At 42.5% G+C, this 16,086-nt stretch overlaps 1 protein-coding gene across 1 annotated transcript in view; it reads right to left on the bottom strand.

The window, feature by feature from the left end:
• Window positions 1-16,086, bottom strand: part of lrp8 (low density lipoprotein receptor-related protein 8, apolipoprotein e receptor) — a 210,945-nt gene that overhangs the window by 193,171 nt on the left and 1,688 nt on the right. The window lies entirely within an intron of this gene.

Below are 16,086 nucleotides of genomic sequence, written 5' to 3'. Positions count from 1 at the left end.
CGGCCGGGACCGCAGGAACCGGCCTGGACTGGTAGCAGGGACTCCCGGGGACCGACCAGCGGAATTTCAGCTGGATCTGCCCAGCGGATGCTGCGCGACGGGCGCCGCAACCGCACGGCGGGCGCACAGATCGGCTCCGGGGCGCATCCTCTGCGCATCACCCGTTACCGGGGATCAAACCGACAGATTTGGCTGAAAATCTCGGAGGATGAAGCTGGTCCGACCTGGGACGGACCTCCGAGGACCCAGCTCCCAAACCACCTGGGAACCTGGATGATTTAACCTGGATCCGCGGCGCCGCGACTGGCTCAAGGATGGTCCGCTCCAGCCTGCGTAGCTGGCTGGGTGTGGGCGTGGTTTCAGCAGCGGAGGCCGAACCTATGGAAATGAGCGCCTATGGTCACGTCACCATAGGCGCAGATTCAGAATGGCTCAAAAAAAGGTCACGTGACACTGGGGGACTCTGTAAGTCGGGGGTCAGAGACCCTGCAGAATTCCATGGTATTTTGTCTCCCCTGTGCTGGCAGGGTGAGGGGAGACCACTTTATATATGTTAAAACAAGAAAAAACGTGTTTTTCATAATAGGTCCCCTTTAAAGCAAGAAAAAACGTGTTTTTCATAATAGGTCCCCTTTAACCGAGTGACGAGCGTTCAGGCCCATCATCTTGTTGTTTTGTGGGAAATCACATTAAAACCTCAAAAACGGTATGTAACAACCAAAAATCCTCCATAATAAGAGGAATAGCTCAACAAAAATGATTCATTTACTAATAGGAAACATATGTAAACAAAAGAAAAAAAATCTTTTTAGGCACAACAGGATAATGCAGATGCTGCATGCAAGGTCACAGCACTATTCATTATTCTGACACACAGAACTGGCCAATGTTTTTTATTTTAAAGTATCTGACTGTGTGTGTGTGTGAGTGTGAGAGAGAGAGAAATGGGGGAGACAGCGAGAGAGAGCGAGAAGGGGAAGAGAGGCCCTCTTAAGGTCTATTGAGAAGGTGTCACTCTGCTTCCAAACATTCAAGCACCGCTTCCAGTGATGCATAATGGGATGTGGGGGTGAAGGGAGGGAGGGACGGGGAGAGAGACAGAGAGCGAGAGAGAGAGAGACGTCACCGGTTAAACACACAATGAACACATGCCAGGAAGGAAGACTGAAAGGAGGAGAGATCTGATCCAAACTAGTAATGACATGCAAAAAAAAACCCAAAAAACCCCAAAATGATTCCCATTCATTTCCACCACTGGAGTCTACTGCTCCTCTCTCTTGGCTCTTCTCTTCGCTCCTCCAAAGCAGCATCTCTAAACTCAAGAGTACAAAAAACAAACAGCTCAAGTGCTGTCAGCATCTCAAAGGGCCCGGAAACACTCAAGAAACTAAAGTTCATCAGCTTTAACTTCAAACACACCAATAATCCCGTCCTTGTAACTCCAAGAGGAAGAACCTTTTGTCCGTTTTATTTTTGCAAATAATATGAAAAGGCATTTTTTTTTTCCCCCATTGTACGAGTGTAAAAGAAAGTTGTCCCTGACTTTCCTTCACCATTCCCTCGACTCTTTAATCTCCTTTGGGCTCCTTAGTTTTGACACAGTGCGAGCAGCGAATGATGATGAAGCACACAGCAGGTAGAGAAATATTACATCAGTAATGTGCATGTGCCCAAAAATACAGCCTCTGTTAGTGCAGGATTTCATGTCACACCAGTCTCTTTCTCTCATAAACAGCATTAGCGAGCAGCAGCTATATCATCAAAGAATGTCTCACCCCTCTGACACCTCATCCCAACATCCCGCTACGAATGGAAAGCAAAATCCCCTCGAGGTAAAATACCCATTCCTAAGCTTAGAAGCTGGCGAGGAATGTGCAGGCGGAGATATGCCGCGTGTGTAATCTACTGGTGCATTAACAACTTCATCCAAAAAGAGAATGAGAAAAGACAGCAAATAGAGAAAAAAAAAGAGACAGAGGAAAGAATGCAGCTCCTTTATAGATGACAGTAAAATAAGAAACACAGATATCAACGCATGCTTTACCGTGGCAGTAATCTGTCATTGAAATGTCAGTTTTACTTCAAAGATCCTAATGCAGCTTCACAAATCTGTACACTACTGCCGAAGAGTTCCGGTGCAGACCGGACAGTACGGTAGGAGCACCACATCGAGTGAAACACATGAGCCAGTGTTACAATAACGATGGCATTAGCCTAGCAACTAGGCCTGTGTTGAAAAAATCTATTTCCCAATTCTAAATCGATTCTCATATTAATTCCTAAAAATCGATTCATATGTCTAAAGATCGATTTTTTTTTTGGATTCTTTTTTTTTTTTGGGGGGGGGGGGGGGGGGTTTCATCATTACAACTTTGTTATTTTTTTGTTTATCCCCAAAAAATGAATGTTTTGTTGGACACGAGAATAACTGGTGCCATGTTTTTGCCTTTAAATATGTTTAATGTTTTCATACCTTTAAAGTGTTAGGTTATAACTGCATAAATTGTCTATATTTCATTACTTTATATACTGTCTTGGGGTTACATTTGCAAAAAATGCTAAAAACCAAATGCTCAAAAATTAAAAACCAAAATAGACCGAAAATGGAACAAATAAAAACGGAATGTGGGAAAAAATAAAACTATTTCATCCGTCTCTGTTTGCTGCCCTGGATCTGTTTGATAATTCTGACCCACATGATGTTTCTGAAAGCAGTTCTATCAGCATTCTGGGAGCTGATTGGTCCTTACAGCATCATTAGCTGCCAATACCTGCTGTTTAATCTCAATATGATACTAGTAGTAATATTTTGCATAACTACAGTCATATAATTCATGCAACAGCTCAAAAAACAGTTTTAATAACACTAACCCAAATCAATATTGGAATCGAATCGAATCTTGATAATCGATTCTGAATCTTAAGAATCGGAATCGAATCGATTCTTGACATTTGAATCGGTCCCCAGCCCTACTAGCAACTGCTCTGTGGATCCTCAAAAACACGGGTGGTGCATGGAGTGCATCTGCCTTGCTAAACTACCACCGACATGGAAGAAGCAACCTGTTTTTTTATGTTAGCTGTACCAACAGACCGCCATAGTCGTCTCCGAGTTTTATCAGGTCGGTCAGCAGCTTTCCAATGCTAGCGACAAATAGCCGAGGAAGCTCCGTTTAGTGTCTGATAAATGCTGTTTCAGAGTTCGTTTAAGTAGCATCATCTCAGTAGCATAAGTAGCATCACAAGTTATCACGAGCTAAGCTATGCTAGAACAGCTAACGTAAATGAGGTATGGTGGGTGTGGTCCAACTGACTGCCTGGCTCATTTGTTCCTCATTTGGTTATTTTTTTTGAATAACTGGGGTCTATAGGTAAAAAGAAAAACAAACTCCTCTTCAGAAACCTGTACCCATGTCATGGTCTACGGTGTTTGTTTTCTATTCCCGTGTTTTCTTGGGTTTTCTGATTTTAGTCTCGTGTTTGACTTGTTTAGTGTTTTATTTTAAAAGTCTGGTTTCTTTTTCGACTTCCCTTGTCCGATCTTCCCTGATGGTTCGACTGGTCCACCTGTATCCCGTCAGTCCTGTCCTTGTTTATTGTCTTGTCTTCCCCTGCAAGTCCGTCTGTTTTCCCATTCTGTCCGTTAACCTCTCTACCATTTTGTCGAGTGGAGGCCTTCTGTGTTTCTTTTGAATTCCTGCATTTGCTTTCAGTCAAATGAAAGGACTTATTTTATAAGCTGCCTCGGCTCCTGCATTTGGGTCCTCACCTCACAATTCCTACTAAGGTGACATTACAGAGGGTTTGTCCAGTCATTTTTATATTTTCTATAATGAATATGGATGAAAAGAACACTTTTGTAGATGGTGTGGATTGCAGTGGTAGAATAAAAGGAATCTCTACAGACTTCAGTAAATAACCATCTTAAAAGAATATAACAAACAAGTGTTCATCCAAAGTAAAACATCTGTCTTCCGTGTCAACTGTGTGCAGACAGAGAGGTTGCCGTACCACCATAAAGGAGACAAGAAGATGGTCTATTTGATGTTGCTTGTTACCACATTAGTGGTAATATTATCAACTACAGTTTATTAAATATTAATGTTAAGATAAAGTTATTTTTCATTCTGAGATTATCATCGTCCACATTTATAACATGAGGCCATTAAAAGAGACATACTCACAGAAACATCAGGATGTAATTTGAATAATTTCTCTTGGGACAATAAAGAAAAAACAAAACAACCTCATTTGCCTGCCTCTTGACAGCATAATGACATGAGAGTAATTATTTATGTCAATTATTACTTTATTTATGGCATAATGGGGAAAAAAAGTGAAATTCTTTGTGAAATTTTTATAAGAAGGTGTTTAATTATACTATTTTCAGTTATGGCAGCAATCCATGAGCAATTGTATTAATGGCTTGGTTTTTTATTTTTTTTTTTTTTTGGGGGGGGGGGGGGGGTAATTAAAAAGGACACCTGACAAAACTCACTTTAAGTGACAGTAACATTACCAAGTTAATGGTGATGGAATAACTACAAAAACTGTGGAAAAGAATGATGATAATTACAAAAATTTGGACAATTTGCAAGTATTTTCTTATCCACAAGCTGTTCTGTCTGTATTTTCATTAAAAATGCAATCTTGGGTTCATTTAGCATTATTTGGTGTCTTTCATGATAATGATACTGACATATAAAGCTGAGATGTGATTCAAAGATTGACTTTTTGACACCTTTCCTTCTCCGAGTGTTTCACAACCTTCTTCTATCTCTGTTAGCAGGCGTTTGGCCAGAAAATGCTGCATCACAACAACAACAAAAAAACGAAAAACAGTGTGTGGCATTGATGTGATGAATCAGAATGAACAAGCGCTTTATTGTATATCACAGGCACAGATGGAGAGAGAACAGAAAAGAGTAGGAGGTGGTCGAGAATCAGTCAAGAAGACATCAGAGCGAACATAAACTACAACGCAAAAGTGTCAAGAAAACAATATCTTCAGAGTCTGACTTGACTTGAAACTTTGACAAGTCCCACATCTCTTTTTTCAGCCCAGCACGTTGGTATTAGCCATGTTTTATTCATCAGCATCCTTACTTTTTCATTTCATACGCCGCTCCCTGACTTCACGGACCAGACGGCAGAGCAGAAGGTGAAAAGCAGGATTAAAGCAAATGTAAATAATACGAATGGAACCCACTGAAGATATTCTCTTAATCAGAGTCGGGGATTAATGCCATGATACCCCGTCAGAGCCGACCGGATTGAGGAAGGGGGGTGGGTAGTCATAACAGAGCAGCCCGGCCGACACAGAGCTAAATATGCACACGTAAACACAGCGAGGAAATAGGATTTTAGTGTTATCGGAATTTGCCTTTGAACAATAAGTGACTTTGCGAAGTAAGCAAACAAAAGCAGGTAATCTGTCGAAAACAGACGAGCTAATTCTGACAGAACACACACAGGGGAGTACACCGTCGATGTTTATGACGAGGAGAGGAGACAATGACAACAGAGGTGAAAATAAATAAATATTCAGCTGCTAAATGAAGTAACTTCTCACAACATTTTCATTCAGAACATTGATAACTTTTTCCAAAGTTCCTCAAACTAAGCCACTTCTTTTCTTTCCTGTCACAGCTCTAACAAGTTTGGTTTGGTGTTTCTCCATCATTGATCACGCCGGAGGAGGAATGTTTGCAGTTAAAACCGTTAATCCTCACGTACAAACAATGGCAATGTGGGAAATTCAGCACGGGAGCACCTAGCATGGAAACAAAACATGGAGACTAAACAAAGTCACTATAAAATGTGTGTGTGTGACATTGAGCTCTATCACAGCACAGCAGATATCACGACCAAGCAGAACATAAAATCAAGAATGGAGATTCTGAACTGGTCAGTAAATGCTATTGACAAGATTTTTTCTACACGGCGTGCTGGGACAAGGGAACCGGCCTGTCCAGATGGGACATTCTTGGCGGGATACACCATGGACAGCTGGAATAAGTGGAAAGTAGTGTGTCTTGGGGTGTTGGATATAGAAGACGTGGAAGACGTCTATATATTCACGGGCATGACGGTGGGCCTAGTGATCCTAGGGCTTGGCGGGGTCTGGATGCTACAAAAGTTGAGAAAAGTGAGAGCTGATCAGGCAAAGCTGCTCTCTGGCCTCGCTGACATCCAGGAGAGACTGACCAGTGTATGGTCGGAGGTGTCCAAAGCTCGGGAGGAGATGAAGTCAGTACGAGCGGAGGGGGCAAAGGCGGCTAGAGAGCCAGAGGAAGGCGACTAATCAAAATCTGCATTGACACACGCACCTCCATTGCAAAGTGGATTGCATGCAAAAAGAGGCTTGGACATTAAAATAACTGAACAGTGGACACAGTAGTAAATCACAGGAACGGTGATCAGGATGAGTGGACTGGACACGTGTACAAACATACATGCTATCTGGACTGTGAAGGATGAAATTAGACAAATTGCTATGTGGTAAACTATGTATCTTACTGAATTCTGTTGTTGATGTGATCATGAATCTTACATAGAACGGGGCGGGACTTTGATAAGCGTCAGCTTCTCCCGTACCCTTTTCGTCATGTGCTGAGTATGCAATGTATAATGTTCTGGAGATGAAATGTGTCTATATAAACATGCCGAAATAAACGAAAAAATAAATAAAAATAAAGCTCCATGACGATAACACCAGCAGGATGTTGCTGGGATCTTGTCGTCACAGTGCGTGATGCACAACCGGGCCATCGCGTTCAGGTTCTCCAGGTGTTAAACCCGATCAGTGGTGTAAAGTAACGAAGTACAAGTACTTCGTTATTGTACTTAAGTAAGATATTTGAGAATTTGTACTTTTATTGATACTTTGATTTTTCTGTACTTTTACTTTTACTTCGTTACATTTTCAAGGAAAAAAATTGTACTTTTAATCCGCTATATTTAAAATTGGACACGTCGTTACTCGCTACAAATTAAAGAACAGCACAGCGGGGGCTGATTTATGGTTCCGCGTTACACCGGCGCAGAACTACAGCGTAGGGTACGCGGCGACGCACACCCTACGCCGTAGCCTACGGCGTTAGGTGTGCGTCGATTTAACGCGGAACCATGAGGCGGACGGGAAGGAAGGGGGGCGCGTGAATATACCGAGAAGGAGCCGCAGCTCCCGGGAGAGTTGCGCCGCAGAGGCGGGCCGGAAGGCCGGAGGAACCGCCGTCGCGTCGAGTACCGATGAGGACTGAAGCCTGAATTATGGTTCCGCGTTAAATCGACGCAGAGCCTCGCTGTAGGGTACGGGCCCTGTGTTGGTGTAACACAGAACCATAAATCAGCCTTGAGCGGCAGCCGACGCGTGTCCATGCGCACCATTCTTTGATTCCACCACTTCTAAGGTGGTTTTGGCATTTAAAAGTTCAAAAGTCTCATCCTTTATCAGCTGGGGTTGCTTAATGTTGTCACTGCATACTACAGGCTGGGGGTGGACCTGTCAGCGGGTCAATGGGGTACAGCAGCAGTGATGAGCAAAGGGAGAAATTACAATGGGGTAATGGAAACAAACGCTAAAGGGGTCAGAATAATATCACCATTATTTAGAGTTGTAAGCAAATTCTTGGATTCTTCATTTCTTTGCAATCCTTTTGAAAATAATTTTATACTTTGAATTTTGTACTTTGTACTTTTTACTTTTGTACTTAAGTACATTTTACACCATGTACTTTATTATATTTAAGTTGAAGTACTTTTATACTTTTACTTAAGTAATGTTCTTAATGGGTACTTTTTACTTTTACTTAAGTAATTTTCAAGCAGAAAATTTGTACTTTTACTTAAGTACAATATTTTTGTACTTTTTCCACCTCTGAACCCGATACACTGGGACTGCACGTGAATATTTGTTTATCTGTACCAGACTACACCTCAGAAACAGATAAAACATGACTCCAGCCCCCCCCATGACCCTGAACGGGGCCGACACTGATAAAGAAAAGGAATAAATGAGGAAAACCTTTCAAACAGCAGCCGCAAAAACCTTCAAATGAACTTTTCTACTGTCGCTGTTGAAGTTACAGCGAATCGCACCATTGAACATTCACTGTCAACTTAAAGATGAAAAGACCTTCCAAAGTGAGCTGAAAGCAAGTGGCGCAGTCTCTTAAAGATCTGGATGAAAGCAGAGGAAATGACACAACGGTAAGTAATGGAGACCCTGAAATGGAAATAAAAGAGCTTTCTTTATATGCCATCTACATATCTCTCGAAGGCTCGAAACAAGGCGACTGGACTTCTTTTTCCTTTGTACTCGAGTTCAAACTTTGTCGTTCAGACTTGACGGTTTCGAACGACGAATCTTCAGGACAGAAGATGAAAAGTTCCCAAGAACAAAAGAAAAGGCAGTCCGGTCGCCTTGTTTGGGGCTTTTGGGAGTTTCCGCGGCCTGGATGTGGGTTTAAACACCAGCGCCAGCTTACCCCTCACATCTCAGCACGCCTTTCTGCTCCTGTCTTTTGTCATTTACCCCCCCAAAGACGACTCACTTGGGTCGAAAGCCTCATTGTTGCCGTTATTTTTGGTAAGGGCCGTTATAGCAAATAGATCAATATGAAGAGAATCGAAACGTCTTCTCTTTTTTTCTTATTTGCGTGTGGATGCGAGTACAAACTCTCAAGCCCTTCCCATCCTAACTCCTTTGGACACACACTTGCAACTGTGCAGATCTTCACCCACTGAGACGACCACTAATTGGATTAGAAGCACAGAAATGGAGAGCGCAGTCTCGCTTTCTTTCCCCGTCACTGCAGCTGCAGTATTCTCCTACGTGTCCTCGTACGGCGGATTGAATTCTCCACCTCTCCCTGCCAGTGCGGAGTCATCATTTCAAAACACTCATAACATAAACGCTACGAGACAAGGGGGACGGCAATACGGGTAGGGAAGAGAGAGGTGTTGGCGAAGAAATGAACAAAACGGACAAACAGATGGAAACGGAGGGGGAAATGGAGTCGGCGCAGAGCAGAGCGCCTCAGGCCAACACTGACCTCAGCTGAAATTACCCCGCTGCTTGTTTTGCTCCGCTGCACCGACACCTATCCAGCACATCAGGTATCGTTAGTGCACCGCGCGCTACGAGCCATCCGAGGGGCCGCGACCCGCCGCGTTCTGGGCCTGTCATCCGTCCGGGGCGACAAAGGCAATTTGTCTTCTTGTTTATGTTTTATATTGAACTCATCGGAGCTCATCTTTTAGCCGCGATCACCCCGCTGCCAGTACTTGCTCTTACTTTTAAAATGTGTTAATACAGTAATAGGAGCAATGGGGGGGGGGGGCGCATCAATAATGCAGTTTCATCCATATTTTATTAATATTGTATATTTAGATTGTTTCATTCAGCCGTGATGATGAATAATTAAAGAATATTAACAAAGCCTAAATATAGATGCTGAAATAAGGAAGATTTCATCTTGAGGCTCCAGCAGGAGCAGCCCGAGCTTTAAACTTACAGTACATGTTTGTAATTCCTCTGCGTTTTTGTTTGCTGGCAGATGTTTAATCTTTTAGTAGAAATCCACCAAGTTCTTTGTTCAGCCTTAATACATACCTTCAGGACTGCCAGATTTTTTAGCATTTCCTAACTTGGGAAATGTTTTTAATCTCCTGCTGACATCCAACAAACTAACAAGCTGTTCGGATCTTTTCTCTCATCCTGGTTTAACAGGGTTTTATCCCTCGGACTGGTTATATGGTCATATTTAGAGAGTTCACTGTGATTGACTGTTCATAAACCACAAGAAATGCCTTCTTTATTCTTTTTTAGATACTTGAACAATAGACATGTAAAATAATAATATAATATTTAGTCTAAGGACATTAATGCTAAACATGTTGGCGTTGCCATCGTGCTCCCCGTATTGATTTGCTCCCCCTCCCCATTTATCCGGGCTTGCGACCGCCACAATGAAAGACTGGTGCTGATGTGGAGTTTAGTGTTTTTCCCAAACACACTGGACGTGACAGCACCCGGGATCGATCCAGCAACCTTCCGGGTCAACGCAAAAATGCTTTCAAGTTAAATGCATCCAAAGATTTTCTTTTTTCTTTTGAAGTTTCCAATTTGAATATCTGAAACTAAATTGAGAGAGAAAGAAAACAAAAAAATCTGTATTATCAGACCCTCAATTAAGTTTAAGGAAACAACAATGTTTTATCTAAACATGATAAATAAAGCAGTACAAGTTTTTACATAATTTTTTTAAAGAAAAGCGCAACAACTATAGAAAGCTTAGTAATAACAAAATCCAGTTCCTGAGCAGGCGGCCTTGGTACTGAGACTACACCTGAACCAGCACCAGCTGGTTCAAGTCCCTGTGTGACGCCCGTTAGCTGCATGCCCCCACCCATTTCCTGTCTTCCTGTCTGAATGCTGCCAACAGGCCACTAAAGCCACAAAGACTTACAAAAATCTGTTTGTTTCTGTTTCGTTTTTCAGACTTCTGCCATCATTGCAATACCACAGCAGTCAATTCTGTGAGCATCTGCCCGCCAATATTCGATCAGATCCCTCCAATTAAAAACACACCTCACTGTGTAAAAACTCCAAAAATGACAAGATATAAACATTCCTTTTAAACATTGTTTATATCTTTGATCATATCGGAAACACTACCGACTACGGCTCATCCTCCCAGTGAAGCTACGTCCTGCAGGCGGAGACTGCAGGTACCAGTTAGCGGCTGGATGTCGTCTTTGTGGCGTGTTCATGCGTTGTGTTTCTGGCCAGATGTTGATGACATGAGGAGACACGGCGGGGAGCTTTTCGATGCATCTGGTTCTCGATGTCTGTTCAGAACACGTGAGCCCTTAATCCAATACAGGAAACTCAAAATATCAAATCGGATGTCATTAAACTCTCCATGTCTGTCTGTCTTATCCATTAATAAAATATACTGCATGTGTGTTTAAAAGCAGGTTTGGAATACAGTAGCAGTGTGTGTGTGTAATTAAGGTCCCCCTGACCTTATATTCCTATTAAATCTGACCCCCTGCTGTCAGAGGGGGAAGTGTGTGCACATGTGTGTGTCAGCAGGTGACCAGGATGTGTGTTTGTGAGCTTATCAACACAGGGCCTTTCATGCCTAAAAAGCTTCTCCTGAGACTCTTATTACTCCATCATCTGTATGTGTGTGTGTGTGTGTGTGAGAGAGATAGAAAGAGGCTGATCTCACACACACACACACACCCCCCCCATGGCAGCAGCGTGAAATGTGTTGTGATGTCTCCTCTATGGGAAGCTGGTCTCAGACCGTGGAAGGAGACGCTCCCCTTCCCAGACCTGTTCAGACTCATTGTCCTGCTGCGACACACAAACACACATGAGCATGCACACACACACCAGCTCAACAATGATGTTTCTTCCCACCCGTATGTGTCTGTGTCTGTTCCCCACTGCTTGTAACCGCTTTAAATCTCGAGCCTTGAATGAAGTGAGAAAACTATTTTTCTTCAAAGACTTGAGATGTGGTATTTGAGTTGGTGTTTTCCAGCACAGCATGCATTAAGCCACCGATGCAGCAGGCAAGAGGTCACCGAGAGGGTGGGCAGTACATTTTTCACAGTCACATAAAAATAAATAAATATTAAAAGACTAATGACCTCAGTTTTAACAAAGCCGCATGTCCAAGGCCATTAGGAGCTGAACACTCTGCACAAACCTGAACGAGGGATAACAACTGAAAGCTAACACGAGCTTCAGATAGCTACTGATTCTATACTAGCACTTTGGATTAGGCATGTTTAAATCCACTTAAATCCTCTGTAAGAATGATAAGGCCTTTTTTTTTTCTTTTTTGTGGATTCCACAACATAAAAATATAGGTCACAGAGAGAGATGGAGAGCTGCAGTGTTCATGCACACATACATATATGTATGCAGGAGTGTTGTTTTCACTACAATGAAAAGTATGCATCTACACAATACCCAACCATCGCCACCATCACCACTTCACCGTCTCCCAGGGCAACAAGAGCTGAATCAACCAAGAGGCATGTTGAGAAGGAAGCAGAGGAGAGGAGAGGAGCAGGAGGAGGAGGAGGAGGAGGAGGAGGAGAGAATCAAAGATTTCAGAGACAGGCGCAAAACGATAAGCCAATCTAGCCAGATGTACTCTAATGCAACTGCTGGAAAGAGGATAATAAGGGAGTGTTGATGCTGCGAGATGCCTCTGCAAAAACATGGCTGATGAGGCTATTGAATGATTGGGATTGCATCATGTCATAGCCGGTGTTTTTACATGCGGATCAGTGGTTTAAAAGGGGTACATTTAAAATAAATAGCTGCTTGAGATCCAGCAGGTGGAAAATTCACATTTAGCTTGACCAACTGTGTGGAGTTACTGACCCGAAGAACTAATGTCATTTGTTACAATCGCAAACGATACAAGCGAGCAAAACTGCCCTGAGAAGACAATCAAGACATAAACACTTCGAAGCAGCACGTGGAAGTATTTTTGGATCTGAACTGTTGAGGGGAACATGTCTACCAGTGAAAGGCTGCTTATCAAACTGTAAAAAACTGTCAAAACTGCTTACTCAAAGCCTGCTGTTCCCAACTTTTATTTCTGGCTTAACGGAGAATAATCTCCAAAATTATATTTACACCCATTCGGAGAGCGATTAGCCACATTTTCCTGAGAAAAAAAGAAAGAAATTAAAAAGGTCACTTTGAGCATGCCCACCGCCTGGGTTATCTGGCAGATGTGACAGTTCAGAAAACTCGCTACAGGTGTGGGTTGTTATGGCTGCAAGGGGCTGAGGTGTCTGACAGGTACCGCGGGCTGAATGTGAGGACGCTCCTTAAAATTACATGTTTGGCCTGTCTGGGTGCGACGCCTTGTCTTTTTTTAACAATCGCAAAAACGTTCCTGGATACATTCTCCGGGAAATACTTGACACCGAATCAGCCTGAAGGTGACAACCCTCCACCTGGAAACTGATGCGTTTCACATCCTGGAGACTTCGCATCGACATCGGTTTAATTTCATCCTGAACGCGGGTTCACCTGCTGAATGAACTGGATCGCTTTGGACGATACCAAATCTGGCGTCTCCATTTTACACTGACGCCAATGATATTTTTGACATGTTTCGACCAACATTTGTTGAAACATGATATTTAAAATTCATGACTATAAGTACCCCAGTTGAAATCTAAAGTCACCGCAGCGTTGTGTTAGAAGTGCTGCATTTTGCTGCTCTAGTGCGACCCAGCGGTAGGAACTCAAATAGAAAGCAAAGTGGCTGACAATTATGACCCCGAACCATCTACAAAATGCTGCATGTTGAAGTATTTTTGGGTTCATTGGAAATTGGAAAGACAAGGCTGTTTGTCGACTTTGGCAAAAGCAGCTGCCGTACATTTCCATGACAGCAAACATTCAATCTCACGCCCAAAGAGGCAGCAGAAGTTTGGGCAAGTCAGAGAAGCTCTGCAGATTCCTGTGACTGCACATCGTACACCGTCTGATGTCTGCCCATGGCTGTGCTTGTCTTTCCAGAAGCTCAGAAACACGGCATCACTGGGAAGATAGCAAGATGTACGTGCAAAACTGACGCTACTTGAGAAGACAAGTTTGATGTACAGTAAGTAGAGACAAAAGACCAAGTTCCAAGTTGCAGGACATTGAGAAACGTGTGCCGCACCGCACGGGAAAACTCACGGGGAGCGGTTCACATCCTACCGTTTAAAAATGCACTAAGAGGACATTTATAAAAGTGCTGCGTTTAACAGTAACATTGGATTGCTGTAGGCATTCAAATATATTCAAGCTAATAGCAGGACATATGACATTTGTTCAGACTTGAGTTTTGAGAAGAATCACTATCTATCTAGTCTGAATCTAAAAAAATGAGTAACAGCTAATGACTTGAAGCCTTGCAAAAAATGTCCTGCATTTAGCCACAATTAAAGAGCTTACTGAAATGCCTGTTAAGTAATTTAGGGTGCTGAATTTATCCAAAAATGTATCATTCAACGATACATTTTACGCATTTATTTTATATTTCTAAGTGTTGATGTTGTGCGTTGATGAATGTCAAACATATATTTCTGGCCAATCAGATGAGCACTGCTCCCGTTCTTTTGTTTTCTCTTGTTTTACTTCTTCTTTATTGGATTATCTTAACCAGAATTCTCCACAGTAACACAAAACATATTTTCAAGGGAGCATGAAGGTTTTCCACTGAACTGATTGATCCTTGTTTCCTTGTAACGGACTTGGTTCCCACTGTAGCTGTTCCTGCCAGAAGCATTTTTTATTGTCCCTTTTTTTTTTTTAAATAAAACCATGTTTCTGTCATACAAATAAAACTTTTTCTTTTTTTATAATCTAAATACACTAGATATCATCTGGGGGCTAAGTTAGCAACAAAGAGGTAAGACAAACATCAAACACTTGGGTATTTGTTTCTATAAGTCATATCAACATATATTTCAATAATAAAATCACATGTTTCCCGAATATCATGGCTCTTTTTAGCTTTGACCCATTGAACCAAAGACAGTTTGGCCATCAATCCTAGCGCTGATATTAGTCCTATTCCAATTACTTGAAGAATAAACATTAATGTTGTGCAAACTCAAAAGATAATCTATAAACGGACAAATGTGGAGCCTATCCCAGCCGTCACCGAACATTTTGCAGGGTCCACCCTGATCTGGCTGGGCTTTTTGTGGAAAAAGGGTGCCGTTACTTTAAATGACCCGCGCCCCCCGTCGTTTATAGCTCACCTGCACACTCTCCAAAATAATCTGTTCTTGCTTCCCCGCACCCTTCCAAACCCTCCTGCTCCACTCAGACAAATCTGTCTCATCTTTTCTCCTCCTCCTCCCTTCTCTCCCCCCGTCTGCAGGGCTCCTGCTGGTGATATTTGGTTATGGGGAAGGCGCGCGGTGGCAGCGCTGGCATCTGTTGGAAGGGCTGGCGCGCTGCCAGCCGCTGAGCCTCGCTCCAGCAACCAGAGTCATGCTGTTGGATGTATCTCCAACCAACCTGTCAGCTGATGCTCTGCGCGAGGAAGATGAGTGGGCTTAACCTTTTTTTTTTTTTTTCCTTTGCCATTGGCACTGCCAAGGTGATAATAAAAGATTCAAAAAACAAATAAATAAATCAGAGAGGAGAAGAAACCCCTTAATGGACACTACAAAGCCCAGGAAACGGGGAAGCATTTTAGAAAAAGTCAACAAATGGCTAAGGGCTGAAGCTCGCAAAATAATAAAAAAAAAAAAAACAGACTGCAAAGTAAATGAAAACAGAGCAACAGCAGTGGAGAGGGAAGGACAACCCAAACCACAGTTCTGAAGGAGCAGTCTGTGACCTCGCCGCGTGAATGACATTTTTACATCCTTTCCGCCAGACAAAGGGAAACCACACCTGTTAGAGCGAAGGCGAGCTCATTAAACTCTAATTCCTCCGCTCATCAAGTGGTGCCCACTAAATGTCCAATAATCCCGATGAATCTCTTAAGTCAATGAGACGTGATTGTAATTGTCGTGACATTCCTGCGGGGAGCTCGGCGTCGCGGCCAGAGATGACAGAATCATGTGCTTAGCACGCTGCTCCCCAGCCATGAATCAATTGGCCACTAATCCAACCGTTCTCACAATTACAACTATGACAAATTAATGATCACGCCGCGATTACCCAGCTGATCGTCCCTTCAATGTCATTAAAGTATCTATTATGGCTCTTTTTTTTTTGAACACTTTGGTGAAACACGCTGAATCGTTATGCATGTGTTATATGTGTGTGTATGTATGTATGTATGTATGTACACACACATATATATATATATATATATATATATATATATATATATATATATATATATATATATATATATATATATATATATATATATATAAAATACAAATCTGGATGGTGAAGTCCAGTTTCAAACAAACAATCTGTCTACAGAGGTAGAGGCGAGAAACACAAAAAAAGCAGCCAGACAGTGATGAGCCAAAGCGAGAAAACTGCACCGAACAGCTTTTGAACACTTAAGTTTCAGACACGAC

Source organism: Cololabis saira, chromosome 13 (assembly GCF_033807715.1).
Source record: "Cololabis saira isolate AMF1-May2022 chromosome 13, fColSai1.1, whole genome shotgun sequence".
In the NCBI taxonomy this organism is placed as follows: Eukaryota; Metazoa; Chordata; class Actinopteri; order Beloniformes; family Belonidae; genus Cololabis; species Cololabis saira.
The sequence above is the reverse complement of the archived record's forward strand: the minus strand, read 5'-3'. Positions and strand labels throughout refer to the sequence as shown.